The sequence below is a fragment of the Panthera tigris genome, chromosome C1, assembly GCF_018350195.1.
Source record: "Panthera tigris isolate Pti1 chromosome C1, P.tigris_Pti1_mat1.1, whole genome shotgun sequence".
Classification (NCBI taxonomy): domain Eukaryota; kingdom Metazoa; phylum Chordata; class Mammalia; order Carnivora; family Felidae; genus Panthera; species Panthera tigris.
In genome coordinates this window covers 81,655,088-81,682,132 of record NC_056667.1, presented here as the reverse complement: position 1 = coordinate 81,682,132, position 27,045 = coordinate 81,655,088, and positions in this window count along the sequence as shown.

The following is a 27,045-nucleotide window of genomic DNA, read 5'->3' as shown; positions in this document are numbered from 1 at the left end:
ATTGATCTGTTCTATGGGGTTTTTTTTTAACTTCTATATCATTTATTTCTGCTTTAATCTTTATTATTTTCTTCATTCTGCTGGATTTAGGCTTTGTTTGTTCTTTTTCTAGCTCCTTTAGGTGTAAGGTTAGGTTGTTCATTTGAGATTCTTCTTACTTCTTGAAGCAGGCCTGTAGTGCTATATACTTTCCTCTTAGGACCACTATTGCTGCATCCCAAAGGTTTTGGACCATTTTATTCTCATTTTCATTTGTTCCCATGTATTTTTTTTATTTCTTCAATTTTTTGGTTGATCCATTTATTGTTTAGTAGCATGTTGTTCAACGTTCATGTGTTTGTGGTCTTTCCAAATCTTTCTTGCGGCAGACTTCTGGTTTCATAGCATTGTCATCAGAAAAGTCACTTGGTATGATTTTAATCTTTTTGTATTTTTTATGGGCTGTTTTGTGACATAATATGTGATCTATTCTGGAGCATGTTCCATGTGCACTAGAAAGGAATGTATATTCTGCTATTTTAGGATGGAATGTTCTGAATATATCTGTTAACTTTATCTGGTCCAGTGTGTCATTTAAAGCTGTTGTTTCTTACTTTTCTGTTTAGATTATCTCTCCATTGATGTAGTGGGGTGTTAAAGTCTCCTACTATTATTGTGTTATTATCAATTAGCTCCTTTATGTTTATTATTAATTGTGTATACATTTGAGTGTCTCTGTGTTGGGAGCATAAATACTTACAATTGTTATAACTTCTTTTGGGTTTTCCCTTTATGATTATATAATACCCTTCTTTGTGTCTTTTTACGGTCTTTGTTTTAAAGTGTAGTTTGTCCGGTGTAAGTATTGCCACTCCAGCTTTCTTTTGACATACATTGCATGATAAACATTTCTCCATCCCCTCACTTTCAATGTGCAAGTGACTTTAGGTCTAAAATGAGTCTCTTGTAGATAGCATATAAATCAGTCCTGGTTTTTTTATTCATTCTGACCCTAGGTCTTGTGATTGGAACATTTAATCTACTTACATTCAAAGTAATTATTGATAGATATGTATTTATTGCCATCTTATTGCTTGTTTTGTCATTATTTCTGGAGATTTTCATTGATCATTTCTTTGTTACTTTTGGTCTCTCATTTGCACTCAAAGAATCCTCTTTAATATTTCTTGTAGGGCTGGTTTAGTAGTCACAAATTCCTTTAGTTTTTGTTTGTATGGGAAACTCTTTATCTCTCCTTCTATTCTGAATCATAGACTTGCTGGACATGGTATTCTTGGCTACAGCTTTTTTCCATTCAGCACTTTGACTGTATCATGCCACTCCCTTCTGGCTTACCAAGTTTCCGTTGAGCAATCTCCAACCAGCCTTATGGGGTAGCTTATGTAAGTTAAGGACCACTTTTGTCTGGCTGCCTTTAAGATTTTTTTTCTTTATTACTATATTTTGCAAATTTAATTACGGTGTGTCTTGATGTTGGCCTGCTTTTGTTGATTTTCATGGGAGATCTCTGTGCCTCCTGGATCTGGGTGTCTGTTCCCTTTCCCAGATTAGGGAGTTTTCTGCTCTTGTTTTTTGAAATAAAATTTCTGCCCCTTCCGTGCTCTCTTCTTCTTCTATTCTTGTGTTGAATAGTTCTTCTTTCTCTTCTGTTTAGCTTCATTATTTTCCATTATTTTGCCTTCTAGGTCACTAATGTGTTCCTCTGCTTCTTCTAGCCTGCTGTTCATTACATCAAGCATGTTCCCAATCTCATTGTTTCCATTTTTCATCTCTGATTGTTCTTTTATAACTCTTTTATCTCTGTGGTAAGGGTCTCTATTATATCTTCTATTCTTTTCTCCAGCCCAGTGAGTGCCCTTATGATTTTGGCTTTAAATTCTTTATGTTACTTAATCTGTTTCACTTAGATCTCTGGCCACGGCTTACCTTGTTCTTTAATTTATTATAAATTCCTCCATCTTGGCATTTTGTCTAGGTCTCTGCCTTCTCTGGGTTAGATAAGCTGGGTATATCTCCTGCTCCTTAAAGTAATGGCCTTATGAAGAAGAGCCAATGTAATGCCCAAGCCTGGTGCTTCAGGAAATGTTTCCATGTATACATTGTATACATACATACATACAATGTATACTGAGTGCACTGTCCTGTTGTGTTTTGACTGCTCTGTCCTTAAAACCATTCATCTTCAGAGGTTCTCTTTCCATGCTATGGGCGATGTTTGGTTCCTGGCCTGAATACGGCAACTTTTAACTAGGTGTGTTCTTGTCTCCTTGTGAAATGAGACCTCACAACAACTCCACCAGAACTGAGGGAATGCCTATCAAAAGATGCGGTGTGGACAGGGGTTTGTGATGGTCTTCTGCGGGAGAAGCCCAACTCTGGGACTGAAGCAAGCTTGACTAAGAAGGTCAGTCCTGCCAGAGCATAGGGAGTGGGGCTTAGTGGAAGCAAGTCAGCCACCCAATGTATGTGTTGACCTGCATCCCTCAGGTAGCTCTGTATTTATGCTGAGGGGTGCAGAAGGGGAATGACAACAGCCATCTCCTTTGTTCCTGGAGAGGTATCTCTGTGAACACTGCCTCCCAAGGAAGTACTCTTAGAATAGCAAATATTCTTCCCACTGTGTGCTCCAGGCATTTTTCATATAGCTGATTCCACACTGTCCCTTGGTTGTTTACCCATTTTCTCTTCTGGAACAATGCCCTATGGACTCTATCCCAGGCAAGCCCCCTGACCTTTAAAACTCCAGGCTTTAAACCCACTGGTTGTAAGAACTCGGGAAGTTCAGCCCCTCTCATTTTCCAAGTCAATGGCTTTGGGGAAACTTGTGAGTCTCCTTGTGGACTCCCCCTTGTGCTTCTCTCTCTCTCTCTCTCTCTCTCTCTCTCTCTCTCTCTCTTTCTCTTTCTCTTTCTCTCTCATCCTTCTCTGCTACCACAGCTCCCTCCCTTCCACAGCATCCTGTGATCCATTTATCCCCTAAAACATGTTCCACACTTCCTACCTTCTTCAATGTGGCCTCTTCTCTCCCTTGAGTTGTGGAGTTTTTTCTGTCAGTCTTCTGGTCAATTTCTGGGGTATTTAGGATGATTTGATAGTTATCTAGTTATGTTCAAGGGACAGGATGAACCTAGGGTCCTCAGACTCTGCCACCATCTGCCTTTCTCCTGCTCTGGGATTGTTTCTATATTTCTTTTTTTGATAATTTGTTATAAGGTATAGAAATGCTACTGATATTTGTATGATAATTTTGTTTCATGCAACTTTACTAAATTTATTCATTATATTTAACAAATTTTTGGTAGACTCGTTAAGATTGTCTAGATATAAAATCATGTCATCTGCAAATGAAAATAATTTTATTTCTGCCTTTCCAATTCTGATACTTTTGATTTTTTCTCACCTGATTGCTCTCACTAGGACTTATAGTACTATGTTGAATAGGAATGTAAGCATATACACCCTTGTCTTATACCCGATCTTACAGGAAAGTCTTTCAACCTTTCATTCTTGAGGATGACGTTAGCTGTGGGCCTATCACATATCTTTTATTATATTGATGTCTGTTCCTGCTATATCTAATTTGTTAAGAGTTTGTGCCATGAACTATTGTTAATTTTGTCAAATGCTGTTCCTGCATCTATTGAAGTGATTATATGATTTTTTTCTTTCATTCTGTTAATGTGATATATCACATTGATTTATATATGATGAAATATCCTTGCATCCCAGAGATAAATCCCACTGGATCATGGTGAATGATCCTTTTAATGTGCAGCTGAATTTGATTTCCTAATATTTTATTGAGAATTTTTGCATCTATTATCACCTAGTATTTTCTTTTCTTGTAGTGTCTTTACTGGCTTTGGTATCAGGGTAATGCAGGCCTTGTAAAAATGGGTTTGGAAGCATTCCCATCTCTTCAATTTTTTTTGGAAGAGTTTGAGAATGATTGACATTAATCCTTTAATGTTTGGTAACATTCACTAGTGAAGACAACTGGTCCTGAGCTTTTCTTCATTGGTATCATAGAAATACATGTGGTATCAGTTGTTTACTACTGTTCTCTCATTTCTGATTTTATCTATCTGAGTCCTGTCTTTTTTTTTTTCTTTTTATTAATGAGTCTGGTTTAGGGTTTGTCAATTTTGTTTATCATTTCAAAGAACTGGCTCTTGGTTTCACTGATTTTTTTTCTATTGTGTTTTCTGTACGTGTCTGTCTGTCTGTGCATCATTTATTTATGCTCTAATCTTTATTATTACCTTTCTTCTACTCACCTCTTCCATCTTATTACTTTCAATCTATGTGTGTCTAGAGGTCTGAGATGTATCTCCTGTAGGAGGCATATAGGTGGGTTTTTTTTTTTTTTTTTATCCATTCCACCACTGTATGTCCTTTAATTGGAGCTTATAGTCCATTTATATTTAAAGTTATTATTGATAGGTGTGTATTTATTTCCATTTTTTACATTTGTTTTCTGATTGTTTTTGTAGTTCTTTACCTCTTTCTTCTCTTGCTATCTTTCTCTGTGATTGATGAGAATCTATAGTGGATTTTTTGGGCTATCTCTCTCTTTATTTTTTTGTGTATCTACCATAGGTTTTGGATTTGAAATATATATGAAATTCATATATAACACCCTAAGTAAATAGCCCATATTAATGTGATGGTCATTTAAGTTCAAACACATTCCTCAAAACAAAACAAAACAAAACAAAACAAAACAAAAAAAACAGGAAAAGGAAAAATCTTTTTTGTCATTTTCCTCTTCCCTTTTTATTTCCTTCTCCACATTTTATGTATATGTTGTCATTTTTTTAGATATTTTTATTTCTATTTTTCTTATGTCTAATTATGGCCATTTCTTTTCCACTTAACGAAGTCCCTTTAACATGTCTTACAAGGCTGGTTTAGTGGTGATAAACTCCTTTATCTTTACTTTGTCTTTAAAACTCTTTATCTCTCCTTCAAATCTGAATAATAACCTTGCCAAATAGAGTATTCATGATTGTAGATTTTTTTTCTTTCAGCACTTTGAATATATCATGCCACTTCCTTCTGGCTTCCAAAGTTTCTGCTGAGAAATCTGCTAATAGTCTTATAGGTTTTCACTTGTAGGTTTTTTTTTTTAATCTCTTGCTGTCTTTAAGATTCTCTCTTTATCTTTTTTTTAAATTTTATTTTATTTTTTTAATTTACATCCAAGTTAGTTAGCATATAGTGCAACAGTGATTTCAGGAGCAGATTCTTTAAATGCCCCTTACCTATTTAGTCCATCCCCCCTCCCACAACCCCTCTAGTAACCCTCTGTTTGTTCTCCATATTTAAGAGTCTTATGTTTTTTGTCCCCCTCCCTGTTTTTATATTACTTTTGCTTCTCTTCCCTGGTGTGCATCTGTTCTGTGTCTTAAAGTCCTCATATGAATGAAGTCATATGATATTTGTCTTTCTCTGACTGACTAATTTTGCTTAACATAATACCTCTAGTTCCATCCATGTAGTTGCAAATGGCAAGATTTCATCCTTTTTGATTGCCAAGCAATACTCCATTGTATATATATATACCTCATCTTCTTTATCCATTCAACTGTCGATGGACATTTGGGCTCTTTCCATACTTTGGCTATTGTTGATAGTGCTGCTATAAACACTGGGGTGCATGTGCCCCTTTGAAACAGCATACCCATATCCCTTGGATAAATACCTAGTAGTGCAATTGCTGGGTTGTAAGGTAGTTCTATTTGTAATTTTTTGAGGAACTTCCATACTGTTTTCCAGAGTGGTTGCACCAGTTTGCATTCCCACCAGCAGCACAAAAGAGATCCTCTTTCTCTGCATCCTCGCCAACATCTGTTTTTGTCTGAGTTGTTAATATTAGCCATTCTGCCAGGTGCAAGGTGGTATCTCATTGTGGTTTTGATCTCTATTTCCCTGATGATGAGTGATGTTGAGCATTTTTTCATGTGTTGGTTGGCCATCTAGATGTCTTCTTTGAATCTCTTTGTCTTTAACCTTTTACATTTTAATTATTAGGTGCCACAGTATGGACCTCTTTGGGTTCATCTTGTTTGGAATTCTCTGTACTTCTTGGACTTAGAGGTCTATTTCCTTCCCTAGGTTAGGGAAGTTTTCAGTTATTATTTCTTGAAATAAGCTTACTGCACTTTTCTCTCTCTTCTTCTTCTAGGACCCCATAATGCAAATATTTGTTCACTTGATGTTGTCCAAGTTATCTCTCAATTTTTCCTCATTTTTATCTTTTTAAACTTTTTTAATGCTTATTTTTGAGAGAGGGAGAGGGAGAGAGACAGAGAGAGAGAAATGGGGGAGGAGGAGGGGGAAGGGCAGAGAGGGAGACACAAAATCTGAAGCAGACTCCAGGCTCTGAGCCATTAGCACAGAGCCTGATGTGGGGCTCAAACCCACAAACAGTGAGATCATGACCTATCCTCATTTTTAAAAAGTTCTTTTCTCTTTTTGCTCTTCAACTTGTGTGCTTTCTCTTATCCTGTCTTCCAGATTACTGATACATCCTTCTGTATCTTCTAATCTACTAGTGATTCCCTCTAGTGTGTTTTCTATTTCAATTATTCTATTCTTCAGCTCTGATTGGTTCTTTTCAATATTTTCTTTGTCTTTATTTAAGATCTCACTGAGTTCTTCCATTCTTTTCCACAGCCTGATGGTTATCTTTATGGTCATTAGATCATTACTTTATGGTGTGTGTGTGTGTGTGTGTGTGTGTGTGTGTGTGTGTGTTAATACCTTTTATTTTATTTATTTATTTATTTACTTACTTACTTATTTATATCCAAATTAGTTAGCATATAGTGCAATAATGATTTTCAGGAGTAGATTCCAGTGATTCATCCCCTATGTATAACACCCAGTGCTTATCCCAACAAGTGTCTTCCTTAATGGTCCTTACCCATTTAGCCCATCCCCCATCCACAACCCCTCCAGCAGTCCTTAGTTCATTCTCTGTTTTTAAGAGTCTCTTATATTTTATACCCCTCCTTGTTTTTATATTATTTTTTCTTCCCTTCCCTTGTGTTCATCTGTTTTGTGTCTTATATTCCAGATATGAGTGAAGTCATATGATATTTCTTTCTCTGACTAATTTCACTTAGCATAATACCCTCTAGTTCCATCCATGTAGGTGCAAATGGCAAAGTTTCATTATTTTTGATTGCCAAGTAATACTCCACTATCTATATATACCACATCTTCTTTATCCATTCATCTTTTGATGGACATTTGGGTCTTTCCATACTTTGGCTATTGATAGCACTGCTATAAACATTTGGGTGATGTGCCCCTTCAAAACAGCACACCTGTATCCCTTGGATAAGTACCTAGTAGTGCAATTTCTGGGTCATTGAGTAGTTTTATTTTTAATGTTTTGAGGAACTGCCATTCTGTTTTCCAGAGTGATGGATCATTACTTTAAATTCTTTATCAGGAATCGTATTTATCTCTGTTTCATTTAGTTCTTTTTCTGAGGTTTTTTTCTTGTTCTTTCTTTTGCAACATATTTCTGTCAACCCATTTTTCTTGGCTTCCTGTTTGTTTTTATGGATTAGGCAGAATGGCTGCTTCATCTAAATTTAAAGGAATGTTCTTGTGTATGGTGTCACTTAGGTCGATTGTAGGTGCTTGGTGACTTTTGCTGGCTAGCTGAGGCTGTGTCTGTATATGCTAGCTACTCTTTCAAACTGTGGCTTTTTACAGAAGGAATAAAGGAAAAATAATAAGAAAATAGAAAAAAAAGAAAAATGGGGAAGAAAAAAAAAAAGAAGAAAACAAGAAAGAAAAGGGTGCCTGCCCGGTTTAGTCACTAGAGCATGCAACTCTAGATTACAGGATCATGAGTTTAAGCCCCACATGTGGCATACAGTTTACTTAAAATTTAAAAAATTAATTAATTGATTAAAATTTAAAAAGAAGGATGCATGGGTAGGCTCAGTCAGTTAAGCATCTGACTTTTGATTTCAGCTAAGGTCATGATCTAACAGTTCATGAATTCAAGCCTCACATTGGGCTTCTCACCGACAGTGCATAGCCTGCCTGGGATTCTGCCTCTGCCCCCCTCATGCACATGTGCGTGTGTGCACTCTCTCTCTCTCTCTCTCTCAAAAATAAATATTAACAAAAATTTTAAGTCAAATAATAATTTAATTAATTAATTAATTAATTAAAAAAGTAAAAAATGTAAACAAACAAACAAAACCCCCCACAAAATCATGGCTTGTGTTCTGTGCCCAGCACCAGGGGGGCTGGTGTGGGCTAGAGAACCCTGGGTTCACTGAGGTCAAAAGCTCACTGTGAAGTAGGCCCTGCTCTGTTCTGGGCTTTTAAGGTGGGGGAGGAGAGAATATACTCACAGTTCCTTAACCGTTTTAAATTGCAACTTCATCTTTTGTTCCAGTGTAGCTAGAGCTGGTATGGGCTTGTGGGCCCTGGGTTTCCTGAGGTTGCAAGCTTTCTGTGACAGCCTGACCTGCATCAGGATCCACTAATTAGGCATAGACTCTGCCCCACTGGGCTTTTAAGATGGAGGGATAGAGAGGCTTTTCACAGCTCCTCTGCCCTTTTAAGCTGTGGCTTCTTTTTCTGTGCCCCAGCACAACTAGGGTTGATGTGGGCTGTAGACCCTGGGCTTGCTTAAGTTGCAAGCTCACAAGAGGATTGGCCCCACCCATTATGTGTCTATACCCCGCTCCAGTCTAGGCTTTCAAGGTGAGGTGGAAATGTAAATCATGTCATTTTGCAGTCCCTTTGACATGGAGAGTTCTCCCACAGCTCCTCCACTACTTGGCAGAGTTCTAGTGTTGTCTTTTTTATATATGAGTTTCCCTTTTAAACAATGGCTTTTTTTTTTCTGTGTCCAAGGACAGAAGGATCTGTTCCCAGTTTCCCAGTGCTATTCCTCCTCACTGTTGTTTAGTGTTGGGGGTAGGGCTTCCCTTTATTACCATGTCTGCCTCCCTTTTGTCATATTATCTCTCTCTGGTTGTTCAGTAGCTGGTCAGTCAGCCCAGAGTTCTTCAGGAAGAGTTTTTCTGTTAATAGTATAATTTGGTGTTCAGTCTTCTGACCTGGCCATCTTGAACCAGAACTTCAATTTCATTTATTTCTGCTCTAATCTTTAACTTTCCTTCAGCTAACTTTGGGCTCAGTTAGTTCTTTTTCTAGTTCCTTAAGGTATAGAGTTAAGTTGTTTATTTGAGATCTTGTTTCTTAACATGGGCATTTGTTGCTATAAACATCCCTCTGATAACTGCTCTCACTACATCCCATAAGTTTTGGTACATTGTGTTTCCATTTTTGTTTGCCTTAAAATACTTTTTTATTTCCCCTTTAATTTCATCTTTGATCCATTGTTTTTTGAGGGGAGTGTTTTTTTATTTCCATGAGTTCATAAAATTTCTAGTTTTTGTCTTGCTGTTGGCTTCTAGTTTCATACCATTGCTGTCTAAGAAGATACTTGGTATGATTTCAATCTTCTTGAATTTGCTAAGACTTGTTTTGTAACCTAACATGGTCTATCCTAGAAATTGTTCCATATACACTTGAGAAGAATGTATTCTGCTGTTGTTGGACAGAATATTCTGTATGTGTCTGCTGGGTCCATTTGGTTTATAGTGGTATTCAAACTGGTGTTTTCTTATTGATTCTCTGTCTGCATAATCTGCTCATTGTTGATAATGGGGCATTAAATTTCCCTATGTATTACTGCTTATTTCTCCTTTTAGCTCTGTTTCTTTTTGCTTCGTATATTTAGGTGCTTCAAGGTTGAGGGAATAAATATTTATAATTGTTGCATGTTCTTAATGGATTGATCGATTTGTAATTATATTATGACCTTCTTTGCCTCTTTTTACATTTTTATTTGAAAATTTATTTGTCTAAGTATCATTACTTTTCATTTATTTTGGTTAACATTTGCTTGAAATACCCTTTTCCATCTCTTCATCTCAGCCTATGTGCTTTAAGATTAAAGTGAAGCTCATATAGGCAGAATATTGTTGGATCTTGTTTTTGTTTTCTTTTCTTTTCTTTTCTTTTCTTTTCTTTTTCTTAACCCCTTCAGCCATTCTATGTCTTTAACTGGAAAATTTAATCCATTTACATTTAACTGAATTATTGTTAGGTAAGGATTTACTGTGGCCATGTTGTTAGTTGTTTTCTGGATGTGTGGTAGTTTTATTGTTGAATGTTTCTTATTCTGCTATCTTATTTTTATGTTTTGATTCTTTTGGTCAGTATGCTTTGACTTCTTTATCATATTCTTTTGTGTGACTATTATGTCTTTTTCCTTGTGGTTACCATGAGGCATACAAAAACTAGCTTAAAATGATAACTTATTTTAAGGTGTTAACAACCTAACTTCAGTAGCATTTCCAAACTACACTTTTACTTACCTCCCCCCTCACAATTTAGGTTATTGTTGGCACAGCTTTCATATTTTTTATATTGTGTAATCAATAACAGACTGTTCAAGTTATGGTTATTTTTACTACATTTTTTTTTAACTTTTAAACTAGTGTTGTAGGTTAATTATGTGCCACCATTACCATATTACAGAACCTAACTTTGACTATATATTTACCATTACCAGTGAATTTTATGCTTTGTTGTGATTTTATGATGTTAGTGTTTTTTAATGAATTTCTCATTTTGTTCATAAATTGTTTCCTAATTTTGTTCAGTAGTCTGTGTGTTCTTGTAGTTCACTAAACTACTTTGAGTCGTCTATTCTAAATTATTTATGTAACAATTCATCAATCTTCATTTCTTTAGGGTCAAGTTACTGGAACTTTGTTAGTTTTCTTTGGCAATGTCACGTTTACCTGATTTTTCTTGATCCTTGATTCCTTATATTTGTATCTATGCATTTGTGTAAGCAATTTCCTCTTCTAGACGTTACAAGTTCATTATGGCAATTTTCACCAGCCAGCTGTTTGGGTTTCTGGACATGTCTGCTGTTAATGCCCTGGGCAGATGTATCTTGCTATCAGGATGTTTTTGTGCAAGACCACTGCCTGAACTCTGAGGTTAGGCAGGATTGCTGCTAGCTGAGAACAATTGTATGGGACTGATGTCTTGGTTTCCTGCCCAAGCAAGAAATGTGCTCTTTGATTGCCTGAGCCCTCTAGTCAGACTTGCTAGGTGGCCAGGACTAGGTTCTATACTCAGCAGTAGATGACACTATGAATTAGTTTCTCTGCCCTGGGTGGGGGAGAGGGAGGCATCAGGATGGGCCCTAACCCTGCACAACTCATTATTTTGAAACCTGAATCAGGCAGACTGTGCACTAAATTCTCTGGCCAGATGGAGCCACTGGTTTTGCTCTGTAGATGGAGAAAGCCACAGGCTGCACTCTTTGTTCAAGTGCCACTGTAAGCAGAGCCATTGAGTGAGCTGTATATCTCCTCATCTATTCTAGTTAAGTTTTCTGGTAAGATATGCTGAAAACTGTATTCAGCAATGGACAGGGCTATAAATTAGTTTCCCTGTCCAAGCAAAGAATGAGAACTGGCTACAAGGCCAGCAAGACTTTGTTTGTGGTCTTAAATCAAACTAGTTCCCATTCGAACAAAGCCATTCACTTTGCTCTGCAGATGATCAGTTTTGCTTGCCATACCCTCCACTCAAATATTACTGGGATACATGTTTTCCAGGTGTTCAGCCCAACCATTTTGGTCAGGTGGGGCCGTAAACTACATTCAGTAATGGACTGGGCTATCACTCAGCTCCCCTACCTGTGCGGGCAAGTCCAATTGCGGGGACAACAATGCTCTTTGAGGATCTGAGTCAGACAGATCTGTAGTCCATCAACTTCTCTGGTCAGACTGTGCCACCTACTTGGCTCTGCAGATGAACAAAACTGCTGGTTGGAACTGCTACTTGGCTGCACAGGTGGGAACTTGTCCTGCCAAGATCCAAATGCTGGCTGCTGCAAGTTTCTCTCCATTTCTCCTTCACAACCTCACTTCTATTGGCCAAGACACACAGTTTCCACTGCAATCCCTGTGGGGCCAGACCAAAGTGGAGGTTCCCAAGAATGACTCACAATGCTGAGGGACCTGAATGTCCATCCTCGGCTCTCTTTCCACTAGAGGAACTGTAGACTCAGGGGAGACTAGATGATGCTAAGAATGCAAATAGGATATGGTTATGGTAAATTCAAATATACTGAAAGAGAATGTTAAAATATTAAGAGGCTGATGTCACATAACATCAGAGGGAGCAGAACTTCAGTTTACTCCCCAGTCTTCACTTTAGAACTTCTCCACAGAGCAGCATCTATGTAGATTAGGGAATTAATCTCAGCAAAAAGGCTAGACCTGAGTAGTTTGAGTTTAATCCCATCACTTCATTGGTTCAGGGCATGTGAGCCAATTACAACCAAAAGACAAAAGTAAAGGTTTGCTAGACTCTTGAGAGATAGTTTTCTTTTACTCTAAAAAGAGCCATCTCTCTCTTTTGCCCAATTTGGTTCCATTGCTACCGACAGCCATCCAGCTACCATACTGGGAAGGAGCTAAATCAATTTGAGTTAAATTTTATTACTTGCAGACAAAAGTGAACTAACATATATCCAAGGTACCTGAACAAAACTCTTTATACTTCAGGTTACTAGGTTCTTGTGGTAAAAGGGATTTTGAAAGAGAAAACAATGTTATAATAAAAGTATTAGAGTAGAGTCAGACAAACTTGTATGTTAGTTTTGACTCCACATTTACAAATTCTGTGACCGTGGGCAAATTACCAAACATCTCTGAATGTCGGTTTCCTTATCTGTATCTACCCTATCTATTTCAAATGAAGATACATATGCTTCACCAAAAATAAAGGATTTTTATTAAAGAAGTGCAGAGCAATGTCAACAAATTTTGCCTTTTTAATGCTTTCCCTAGAAACACTTATCTCTACTCATAATTCAGTTAGAAATGCACAGAAATTTCTGTAAGATGGAAATCTAAACACCATGCACTAATTTAAGTACATTTCTAGCAGCACAGGATTTTTTGAAGGAGCAAAGTGACTTTGAATGGAGTGCTATAGTCACAATGTTCTCTAAAAAGTAAAGGATATTTCAGACAAAATAAATCATGTTGGGGCATTTCAATACTGCTGTATAATTAACATTCAAGGGGACTTCATTAGGTGATTATGTTATCCCTGTGAAATATTACTTGGTTAAAAATATAATTCTGAAACTGTAATACATAACCTGAATGCTTTGGGCAGATGGAATTACTTTCCTCTAGGACCTCAAGGTACTTGGCAAACATTTATTCACTTCTGCTCTGTTTCTGTAAGTCAGGTCAGGGTTTTTGTTTTATGGATGAGAAAACTAAGACCCATGGAGTATTTGAATCCCTCTCATTTCCAACATTGAAAGGGAGAAGATGATATAAAGTTATTCACATTCATTTTTTTAATCGATCTACCATCTTATGCTTGATGTCAGCATTATAGAATTACATGTTTACAAAAAGATACTTTCCTAAAGTATCAGAGTTGGGATTGCATTATGGGCTGAATTGTGTCCCCCTAAAATTCGATGTTGAAGTCTTAATTCCCAATCCTTCAGAATGTGACTGTATCTAGACACAGGGCCTTTCAACAGGTAAATTAATTTTAACCTCATTTTTATGAGGTTGTTAGGGTAGGCTGTAATCTAATATGACCTTATAAGAAGAAGATATCAGGACACAGATTTTACAGAGGGAAGGTGCAAAGCAGGGCAAAGACAAACATCTACAAGACAAGGAGAGAGGCCTGCCAAAACCAAACCTGCCAACAACTTGATCTCAAACTTTCATCTTCCGAACTGTGAGGATATACATTTCTATTGTTTAAATCACCTGGTCTGTGGTACTTTGTTACGGCAGCCCTAGCACACTAACACAAATACTAAAGGAGTTTGGATCCTAAAGGAGAGAGAGTTATAAATTGCAAATCTTGCCATCTACTTAGACTCTTGCAGTCTGAAAGTGTAATTCCTAAGTCCTCACAACTGCTGTGACTCAGGCAGGAATCCAGCATATTTGGTTTCCTTTTGGGGACTTAGCAAGACTTAAATGTCTGAACTAACCAGTTCTGACTCTAGTCAACTTCTGCCTTGCTGTTCTCAGCACCCAACTCATGCTACACTCTGACTTGCAATTGTAGGAAGTCCCTGGGATGTAGCTTTTACTATGGGACTTATCAACAGTGACCTAGGTTGTAAGGGCAGGTTGGCTCACTATTGGGTCTCAGTTTCTTTATCTATACAATGAGTAAGATCATTTTGACAACAGTTTAATATATATTCTGGCTTATACACTTCAGTTCTAATACATAGATATAATTATCTATAATTGGTTTAAGGCAAAGAAAAAATATTGTAAAATATGGTCCATGATCCAAATCTATCCACTGCGTCTTTTTGTACAACTCATGAGCTAAGTATAGTTTTACGTTTTTAAATAGTATTTTAAAAAATCAAAAAGAGGAGGGAAGATAGTGAAGTGGGAAGATCCTGAGCTCATCTTGTCCACAGAAACCCCAAACAATACCTACATCTATAACACTAACTCTGAAAATGACCTGAATACTGGCAGAGCAGATACTCCATAGTTAGTAATAGAGAGAAAGTCACATCAGAAAGGATGGGGGAGCAGACATATGGCTGGGAACCAAACCCCCATCATGACTAATTACAAACAGGAGGATCATCACAAGCACAGATGAGCAAGAGGATCAGGCCCCTTACCAGGCATTCTCAGCACTGGGGACCAACACTGGCAAGATGAGTTCCCATAAAGTCTGCCTTTGAAAACCAGAGGGGCTTAACTCTGGAAACTTTAAAAATCAGCTGACTTAACTCCAAGATAGCCAAAGGGAAATAAGAAAATGAGTCCCCACTCTTAAGGAACCAGTATACAAAACAACTTGGCCTAAGACACAGCACAGAAGAAGCAGTTTGAAAGACACCTGGAAGATATGTGAAGCAGATTTACTGACTAATCTTAGGATGTATGCCAGAGGGACAAGGATGTGCAGAAGCTTTCTTTGGGAACAAAGTGCTGCTAGGTACCATTTCTCTTTCCCTTCCCCAGCCTAGATAGCTGGATGCTCACAGGGGCCAGCACGGGCACTCTCCACCTACCTTGCTAGTACAATGGGCCTACCCCAGAATTCCCCTGTAAAACACCACCACCTAACCACCCAACAACCACCACCCAACTCAGCAGCTATACCTCAAAAGTGGCTCCTGCCCTGCCACCCCTGGCAGGCAGGCCTCACTGGACCAGCACCACTCCAAGGTGGAAGAGGTACTGTACCCCCATACCAGCACACACAATTTCTGCATCCAGGTCTCTTAGCTGATGACACAGAAAGTAAGTCCTGCCCTTTGGTGTGCTTGTAGCTATGGCAGAGAGGGAATTGCAGACAGCTAGAATGAGTGCTGGCCCTACCTACAAAAGAGCCTATGGCAGCCATAGCCAGACCTTTCAAAAATGTAGGGGAAAGTCCTGCTCACTATGCCCAGAGCAGATAAGCAGGTCATTGAAGCCAGCTGGACTGAAAGCAATCACAACTTAGCCACAGCAGGAGACATACACACCCCATACAGGAAATATCCCTGGAGGAGTTGGTTCTGGTGACCATGGGGGAGTGTGCTATAGGGCACACAGAACCTCTTCTACACAAGACCACTATTTCAAGGCCAGAAGATAGCAGACCTAATATATAAAAACAAACACAGTGAGCTAGACAAAATGAGGAGACAGAGGAATATGTCTCAAATGAAAGAACAAGACAAAAATTACAGAAAAAGAGCTAGATGAAACAAGGATAAGCAATATGCTCAATAAAGATTTCAAGGTAATGATCATAAAGATACTCATGAGACTTGAGGAAAGAATGAAAGAACTCAGTGAGAACTTCAAAAAGAGAAAATATAAAAGACAACTAGTCAGAACTGAAAATACAGTAACTGAAATGAAAAAATACACTATAAGGAATAAAGAGCAGATAAGAGGATGTAGAAGATGGTTCAGTGATCTGGAAGACAGAGTAAAGGAAAGCCACCAAGGTGAATAGCAGGAAGAAGAGGAGGAGGAGGAGGAGGAGGAGGAGGAGGAGGAGGAGGAGGAAGGGAAAGAAGGGAAGAAAAAAGAATAAGGGGAAGAAACAGAAGAAGGGGAAGAAGAAGAGAAACTGAGATTAAGTTAAGGGAATTCTTGACATCACCAAGCATAACATTAACTTTGTAGGAGCCTCAGAAGAAGAGAGAGAGAAGGTGGTAGAAAACTTATCCAAAGAAATAATGGCTGAAAACCTCCCTAATCTGGGGAAGGAAACTGACAACCAGATCCAGGAAGCACAGAAAGTTCTAAACAAGATGAATGCAAGGAGGTCCACCAAGACACTAAATAATTAAAATGGCAAAGTGTAATGATGAAGGGAATTTTAAAAACATAAAAAGAAAACAGTTATATACAAGGGAAATCCCATAAAACTATCAACTGATTTTTTAGCATAAAATTTTCAGGGCAAAAAAGAGTGGCATCATATATTTAAAATGCTTAAAGAGAAAAAAAAAACCTACAACCAAGAATACTCTACCCAGCAAGATTACCCTTCACAATTGAAGGTGAGAGTTTCCCAGAAAAACAAAAGTTAAAGGAGTTTATAACCTCTAAACCAGCCTACAAGAAATATTAAAGGGATTTATTTAAGTGGAAGGAAAAGATTATAACTAGAAGTAAGAAAATTATGAAGGGAAAAATGTTTATAGGTAAAAGCAAATATATAGTGAAGGTAGTAAATTAACCATTTATAAAGTCACTTTGGAGGTAAAAAATTTTAGTAAAATCATTTATATCTATAGAAACTAGTCAAGAGATACATAAAATAAAAAGATGTAAAATATAACACTATACACATAAAACATGGAGGGGGAATAAAATTTAGTGCTTTTACCTGTGTTCAAACTTAAGCAACCATCAATTTAATATAGACTGCCATACATATAAGAAATTACATATGAACTCAATGGTAACCACAAATCAAAACCTCTAATACATACACAAGAAATGAAGAGAAAGAAATCCAAACATAACACTAAAGAAAGGCATCAAATCACAAGGGAAGAGAGCAGCAGAAGAAGAAAAGAACAGAAAAGTATAAAAACATCAGAAAGCAAGTAACAAAATGGCAATAAGTGCATACCTATTGATAATTATTTTAAATGTAAATAGACTAAACACTTTCAATCAAAAGACATATGATGACTGAGTGGATTTTTTAAAAAAAGGGTGCATACATATGCTCCCTACAAAATACTCAAGACTTAAAGATACATACAGATTGAAAGTAAAAGAATGGGAAAACATATACTTTGCAAAGGGAATCAAAAAAACCAAAAACCGGGGCGCCTGGGTGGCTTGGTCAGTTAAGCATCCGACTTCGGCTCAGGTCATGATCTCACGGTCCGTGAGTTCGAGCCCCGCATCCGGCTCTGTGCTGACAGCTCAGAGCCTGGAGCCTGTTTCAGATTCTGTGTCTCCCTCTCTCTCTGCCCCTCCCCTGTTCATGCTCTGTCTCTCTCTGTCTCAAAAATAAATAAACGTTAAAAAAAAAAAAAACAGGGTAACAATGCTTACATCAGAAAAAATAGATTTTAAAACAAATCCTGTGGCAGGAGACAAAGAAGGGTACTACATAATGAAAGAGGGATTAGTCCAACAAAGGATACAACAATTATAAGTATCTATGTATGCAACAATAGAAGCATCTAAATATGTAAAGCAAATATTAATAGACCTAAAGGGAGAAGTGAAAAGTAATACAATAATAGTGACTTTAACATCCCACTCACATCAGGGGATAGATCATCCAGACAGAAAAACAATAAGGAAACAGTGGCTTTTAATGACACATTAGACTAGATGGACTTAAGAGATATAGACAGAACATTTCATCTAACAGAAGAATACATACCCTTTTTTTTTTAATGTTTATTTTTGAAAGAGAGAGCACGAGTGTGGGGGAGGGGCAGAGAGAGAGGGAGACACAGAATGTGAAGCAAGCTCCAGGCTCTGAGCTGTCAATAAAGCCTGACACAGGACTCAAACCCACAAACCATGAGATCATTACCTGAACCAAAGTCAAAACACTTAACTGACAGAGTCACCCATGTGTCCTAAGAATACATATTCTTTTTCAAGTGCACATGGAGTATTCTCCAGGATAGATCAATAATAGACCATAAAACAAGTCCCAAAAATTTAAGAAGATTGAAATCATACCATCTTTTCTGACCACAATGGTATGAAACTAGAAATCAATTCCAAGGAAAAAACTAGGAAAAAAAAAAACCCACAAGCCAATGGAAGTTAATCAACATGCTACTAAACCACCACTGGGTCAATGAAGAAATCAAAGAGGAAATCAGAAATACGTGGAGACAAAAGAAAATAAAAAACAGTCCAAAATCTTTGGATTTTGGACATCAAAAGTAGTTCTAAGAGGGAAGTTTATAGCAATATAGGCCTACTTCAAGAAACAAGAAAAATATCTAATAAACAATCTAAACATACTATAAACAGAACTAGAATGAGAAGAATAAAGCCAAAAGAAGTAGAAGGAAGAAAATAAAGCTTATAGTGGAAAAAGTGAAATAAAGACTAAATAAACATAAACTGGTGCAGCCACTCTGGAAAACAGTATGGAGGCTCCTCAAAAAGTTAAAAATAGAACTGTCCTATGATCCAGCAATTGCACCACTAGATATTTACCTAAAGAACACAAAAATACTGATTCAAAGGGACACATGCACCCCAAGTTTATAGCAGCATTAACAATAGCCAAACTATGGAGAAAGAGAGCTGAAGTGTCCATGGGCTGATAAATGGATAAAGGAGATGTGGTATATATACAGATACATACACACACAATGGAATATTACTCAGCTATCAAAAAGAATACAATCTTGCCATTTGCAATGACATGGATGGAGCTAGAGTGTATTATGCTAAATGAAGTAGAGCAGTCTGAGAAAGACAAATACCATATGATTTCACTCATATATGCAATTTAAGAAACAAAACAGATGGACATAAGGGAAGGAAAAAAAGAGAGGGAAACAAATCATAAGAGACTCTAAATGATAGAAAACAAACTGAGGGTTGATGGAAAGGAGATGGGGGAGTGATGAGTTAAATAGGTCATAGGTATTAAGCCTTGAATGTTATATGTAACTGATGAATCACTAGATTCTACTCGTGAAACCAATATTTCACTATAAACTAACTAGAATTAATAAAAATTCAAAAAAATAATAAACATTTTTACAAAAAAAAAAAGACTAAAAAACAATAAAGCATATCAATGACATCCAGGACTGGTTCTTTGAAAAGATAAACAAAATTGTTAAACCTTTATCCAGACTAAGAAAAAAAGAAAGTTCAAATAAATAAAATCAGAAATGGAAGAGACAAATGGAATTGACAAAACAGAAAAGCAAAGAATTATAAAAGGATATTATGAAAAATCATGTGCCAACAAATTAGACAATCTAGAAAAAATGGATACATTCCTAGAAGCATATAATCTTCCAAAACTGAATCAGAAAGAAATAGAAAATTTGAACAGATTTCTTACTAGTAAAAAAAAAAATGAATCACTAATAAAAACTCCCAACAAACATAAGTTCAGGATCAGGTGGCTTCACCAGTGAATTCTATCAATTAAAGAAGAGTTCATTCCTATCCTTCTCAACCTATTCCAAAAAATAGAAAAGGAAAACTTCCAATACATTCTATAAGGCCTAATACCAACACCAAATAGACACTACAAAAAAAGAAAACTCCATGCCAATATCTGTGGAGAACATAGATGCAAAATTCCTTAACAAAACATTAGCAAACTAAATTGAATGATACATTAAAAGGATCACTCACCACAATAAAGTAGGATTTATCCCAGGGATATAGGGTAGTTCAACATTCAGAAATCAATGTGACATCACATTAACAAGAGGAAGGATAAAAATCATACGATTGTCTCAATAGATTCAGAAAAACTATTTGAGTTCATGTGTTCATGATAAAAACTCTGAACAAAGAGGGTTTAGAGGAAACATATCTCAACATAATAAAGGTCGTATATGGAAAACCCACAGCTAACATCATACTCAATGGTGAAAAAATTAGAGTTTCTTCTAAGATCAGGAACAGAACAAGGATGTCCACTCTCACCAATTTTATTCAACATAGTACTGGAAGCCTTAGCTGTAGCAATCAGATAAGAAAAAGAAATAAAGTTATCCCAACTAGTAAGTAAAACTGTTACTATTTGCAGATGACATTATATTATATATAGAAAACCCGAAAGACTCCACCAAAAAAAAAAATTGTTAGAACTAATGAATGAATACAGTGAAGTTGCAGGATACAAAATTCATATACAGAAATTTCTTGCATTTCTATACCCTAGCAACACTGTAGCAGAAAGAGAAATTACGAAAACTATCCCATTTTAAATTACACAAAAAATAATAAAATACATAGAAATAAATTTAACCAAGGATGTGAAAGATCTATATTCTGAAAACTATAAGACATTAGAGAAAGAAATTGAAGATGATACAAGCAAATGGAATGATATACCATGGATTGGAAGATTTACTATCATTAAACTACCCATACTACCCAAAGCAGTCATAGATTAAGTGCAATCCCTATCAAAATACCAACAGCATTTTTCACGGAAATTGAACGAAAAATCCTAAAATTTGTATTGAACCACAAAGGATCTCAAGTACCTAAAACAATCTTGAGAAAGAATAAATTTGGAAGTATCACAATTCCAAATTTCAAACTATACTATAAATCTGTAGTAATCACAACAGTATGGTACTGACACAAAAAAAGACACATAGATCAATGGAACAGAATAAGAGAGCCCAGAAATAAATCCATTCATATATAACCAACTTATCTATGTCAAAGATGGGAAGAATATACAATAGGAAAAAGACAGTCTTTCAATAAATGGTGTTGGGAAATTTGGACAGCTATATGCAAAAGAATAAAACTAGAACACTTTCTTACATCATACATAAAAATAAACTCAAAATGGATTAAAGACATAAATGTGAGCCCTGAAAACCACAACACTCTTAGAAGAAAACATAAGCAGTAATCTTGAACATCAGCCTTAGCAATGTATTTATGAATGTGTCCCCTCAGGCAAGAGAAACAAGAGCAAAAATAAATATCAGAACTATACCAAAATAAAAGGCTTTTGCACAGCAAAGAAAATTGTCAACAAAATGAAAAGGCAATCTACTGAATGGGAGAAGATATTTGTAAATAACATATCTGAAAAGAGGTTAATAACCAAAGAATATTAAAAAAATGTATACAACTCAACACCAAAAAATCAAAAATCCGATTAAAAAATGAGCAGAGGACCTGAATAGACTTTTTCCCAGTAAGACAGATTCATGGCCAACAGACATGAAAAGATGCTCAACCTCATGGGATCAGGAAAATGCAAATCAAAAGCACAATGAAATATCATCTCATAACTGTCAGACTGGCTTATATCAAAAAGATAAGAAATAACAACTATTGTTGAAAATGTGGAGAAAAAGAAACCATCATGTACTGTTTATGGTAATGTACATTGATGCAACCACTGTGGAAAATAATATGGAAGTTCCTCAAAAAATTAAAAATAGAAATACTTTATGATCAGGTAATTCCACTACTGGGTATTTACCCAAAGAAAACAAAAACAATAATTTGAAAAAATACATACACTGTTTATTGCAACATTATTTACAATAGCCAAGGTATGGATGCAATCCAATTGTCTATTTGCTATATAATTAATAAAGAACATATGGGGACACCGGGGTGGCTCAGTCGGTTAAGGATCTGACTTCAGCTCAGGTCATGATCTCATGGTTTGTGGGTTCACTCTGCACATCAGGCTCCGTGCTGACAGTGCAGAGCCTGCTTGGGATTCTCTCTGTCTCTCTCTCTCTCTACTCCTCCCCCTACCCACACTTTCTATCTCTCTCTTAAAATAAATAAACTTCAAAATAAAATAAAGAAGATATTATATATCTATATATGTATAAATATATAGGGGGTTATTAGCCATAAAAAAGAACAAGATCTTGCCATTTGCCACAGATTAATGGACATAGAGGGTATTATGCTGAATGAAATAAGTAAGAGAAAGACAAATACCACATGATTTCACTTATGTGTGGAATCTAAAGAACAAAACAATGAAAAAATAAAAAACAGATGGACTCTTAAACATAGAGAAAAACTGATGGTTACCAGAGGGGAATTGGGTGGGGATGGCAAAATATATGAAGGCAATTAAGAAGGACAAACTTCCGGTTATAAAATAAATAAGTCGCAGAGATGAAAAGTACAGCATAGATAATATAGTCAACATTGTAATAATCTTGTACAGTGACCGATAAGGACTATACTTCTCTTGGTGAGCATGGAGTAGTGTGTAGAATTGTCAAATCAATATGTTGTACATCTAAAACTAATAAAAGCTTGTATTTTAATTATATGTCATTCATAAATGATAAATGGCAAAAGAAGAATAACATTTTTTAACTACACTGGAATTTAAAATAAAATTTTAAAAATTTAAAAACAAGGTAATATTTATATCAAGAGCTTTATAATATGCCATGTAGTCTTCTAAATCTTTGCTTTTATTAATTCATTTAATCTTTACAACAAGTCTGTAAAGTAGGTACTCATATCCCTTTTATAGATAAGCGAAATGAGTAGTCAAAGGTCACGCAACTAATAAATTTTGTTTCTGCTGGAATTCATGATCAGGAAGCCTTAATCCAGAGCTTATGCTCTAAACCTGTGTTGAAAAGGGTCTAACACTATGAGGGTAGTACAAAAGTGCCAAAAGTGCAACATATTCTGAGCATTTCCTGAAAAAAAAGATCTCTGTGTTCAGAGAAGTCAGGGAAGGCTTTGTAGAAGGATGAGGCCACCTTTCTATCAGGATGACAGGGTATACTAACTTTGAACCCCACCTAAGCAAACTGCTACCCATGCCCCCAAAATTCCATTCTTCTCATTAAAAGACTTATATTTGAAAAAATTAATTCTATTATGATTATACAACCTGACTTATATTTATTAATAATATTCAATTATCTTAAAAATTTGTGGACATCTGTTTTCCCTATTTTATATAAGTGCCTATATAATATCCTAGATTTTGCCTCTTGGCCCACAAAACTAAAGTATTTACTATTTTCTCATTCACAGAAAAAGTTTGCTGACCTCTGCTTTAAAATATCGAAGTGTGAAAATAAATTTGGATGATTGCAAAGATGATTGTAAGTATTAATATTAACCTTTCTCTTTTTTATTAGCAAGCTGTTATCAGTAAAATTAGGTGCACTTCAGCCACCCCAGTACTAATTATATTTTAAATTTTAACACATCATTTTAAGTTTTGGAAGTGATTATTGTTTTAATGACAGAAATAAAATGTGTTTTAAATGATACAAAATGAAATAAATGACTGTGTAAAGAAGCATCATACTGTGACTCTTTTAACCAGGTATTCCTGTATCGTTCCTGGGGCTATGGGCCATGCAATGACAACTGGTAGCATTCTTAGACATAAAAATAAAGACAAGGTACATCTTAATGCAAGATAGGTATGCTACCTACATCCTCCATTTGGATTGTTGTTAATTTATTGTTTTGTTTATTTATCTGGATACCGTCATATGGAAATTTCCCCACTGCACATACTCTTTATTTGCATAAAAACATTGCCATTGTATGTGTGAAATTAAATGTGCAGTAGAAACTGAACATAAGTAATTTCTATAACTTTAGCTACATACTTAATGTTTTTAAAAAAAAAAGTCATATGTGTGGTCCAATGAGCTGAGAATTTTTAGCCCTGAGTTCTTTTTCAAATTGACCTAGGCCCATCAAAACATTCAAAATCTGTTCCGCAGAAATGCTAACACATCACTACTTCTCCAAGTGTTGAAAACTGGGTTCAGAATTTTTACACAACTATACTATTTTAGTGACTCAACTCTCACCACATTTGGTAGTGCATAAAACACCTCAAGAGGCAAATTCTGGCAAAATTAAAAGCCAGGGTTTTCTATCGTCTCTTCAAACTCAACGTGGGTGAAACTCAGTATTCTAGTACCTTGCCAAACTAATAAATTCTCCTCTTGTCTGCTGTATTTCTAAAAGTAGTATCAAAATCTATCCAGGAATAAAAATCTCATAATCTTTTGTTCTTTTTTCCTCCGTGGCTTCAACAACTAATCAGTCACTAAAATTGTGAACATTTATCATGGGCCTAATACACACTTTGACAACTAACTGCTTCACATATATCTTATTTTTAGTTCTCATAATAGTCTTGCAAAGTAGTTTTTATAATTTAATTAATTTTTTTTTTTAATTTTTTTTTTTCAACGTTTTTTATTTATTTTTGGGACAGAGAGAGACAGAGCATGAACGGGGGAGGGGCAGAGAGAGAGGGAAACACAGAATTGGAAACAGGCTCCAGGCTCCGAGCCATCAGCCCAGAGCCTGACGCGGGGCTCGAACTCACGGACCGTGAGATCGTGACCTGGCTGAAGTCGGACGCTTAACCGACTGCGCCACCCAGGCGCCCCTATAATTTAATTAATTTAAAAAAACCTGAGTCTCAGGGAGATTAAATAAATTGCATGTATGTATTTACCAAGTACTAGAGTCCAGATTAAAAGCAAGTTAGTCTGATGTCAAAGGCTTTATCTTCCTGCAGTATTACTAATTTTTTCCTTCACTTCTTTATCCTTCTGCTCCTTCCATTCCTGACACCCCCACTGGCTAGCTCAGGTGCCAATCATTTCCCTCTTACCCGCCTCCCAGGCTCCAATTTCTCTCCATTCAATCATCTGTCCACTCCTGCTGCTGCTCATCTTTCATGAATGAGGGAGAGAGCTCTTTGACATCTTCCCTAACTGACTCACAGGATAAGATCTCTCCTTTTGGACCTTTATTGTTTTAATATCAGTTTACTAATATTAGTCTAATATAAGGATTGATTTGTCCTTGTATAATTTTGTCATCTCTTTTCCTATAAGAGTCAAAGATTTTAGCAGGCAAGAATTTATACCCAATAAATATTGCTAAACATATGAAGGATCCTAATTTTTATGCTCCCTAAAGGAATTTTTTGGTTGTTTCTTTTTTTTCCCCCTTTCTGGAAGTCAACAAGGCATTCAAAGGAAATATAGTAGCAAAAGGACCTTGCCATGAGAAAACTTTTTATAAATTTGTGTTTGCTTGGCATGAGAAGACAATTCAGTTTCTCCTTGGGAGACCTGTGCATCATTTGAATAGCATTCAAATGACTATCTTTGCTAAATCTCCCCTCTCATTGCTGTCTTTGTTAAAGTCAGGGCACCAGGGAGTTCAAGGTGAGATTTTACCAACATACTGTAAAGCAATTCTCTGTCCCCTCTTGTATTTTCAAAGATTGCTTTATATTGCCTAAACATCTCAAAATAGCACTGTCCTTCTTTGCTGTGGCATTGCACTGTGAACTCCTGTTCAATTTGTTATCCGCCATCCTCCCCAAATCTCACTCAGCATGACAGCTTCCTGAGTAATACCCCCATAATTTGAATCTGTGCTGAGACTTATTTTCTCTCAGGTGCATATATTATCTTGTGTGTCTTTATATTAAAACTCATCTCACTTTTGTTCAACCAGTGATCTGAATTATCTATATCCTGCTGGGTTTGTAATATGTTATCGTCTTTATCTCCCCTGCCTGCAAGTTTGGGCTATTTGCAGATTTGGTCAATATCACATTGACCTTCTATTCAAGGTCAATTGTAAAAAGAATTAGATGGCAATGGTGCGCTCATGCTCACACCCTGATGGAGCACACAGGACCCACATCCCAGTCCTGTGCTACCCTTATGATAACCACTCTTTGTATCCTCTTTGTAAACCTTTCCAGTTTATCCACCAACTCTTACTGTTCTCCAGACAATACTTATCTAATCTCTCAGTGAGTCCTGTGTGATCAGAGGTCAATTGCCCTGGGAAAAGTAGAAAAGCATCAGGACTATTATAAGAGCCACGGTGGAAAGGGCAAAATGGAATACAATGTCCAAACCTTTTTTTAACCTTTCAATACAGGTATTATAAGGATGAACACCATTTAATTCATTGCTAAAGGCTGCTTTACCCACCATTTCAGATGTTGAGTGTTTTAACTCTATTCTTTTGCTTTTTAAACTCAACATCTGTGCTTTCTTCTCTTAAAGCCCATCATGGGATTTACTTGAAACTGAACACTTCTGTGTTACTCCTCAAATATGTTCACCATTTTATCTCAGTTTTATTTCAATTTATTTATTAAATTTTTAAATCCAAGTCAAATGCTGTTTCTTTCTGTCTGTATTTGAACTCCAAAGATGGTAGCTATTACCGTGCAACTTGGAATTCCTTGAGTAGGAAGCAGAGCTCTGGTCTTGAGTCAGTGGCTGGAGGGGTTACAGACAATGGGCTGTGATTAGGTATTGCTGTGGCCTCAATTCAATTCACTATAATCATTCTTCTCCCCTGTCATGGGGACATTTGGTGTTGTCATGAAGGTGATTTCTGTAGTATTTTTTAACTGTATTTTTTTTGTTTTATTCAGATGTAATTGACATACAGCACTGTATAAGTTTAAGGTATATAGTATAATGAATAACTTGACTTACATATATTGTGAAATGATTACCACAGTTTAATTAATATCCATCATCTCCTATAGACACAAAGAGAAAAAAGAAAAAAATCTTTTTCCTTGTTATAATATTTGGGATTTAGTCTTTCAGAAATTTTCTAATATACTATATGGCAGTGTTAGCTAGAAGTCATCATGTTGTACATTAATCCCTAAGACATTTATCTTAAACTGAAAGTTTGTGCCTTTTGACTGCTTTTCTCCAGTTCC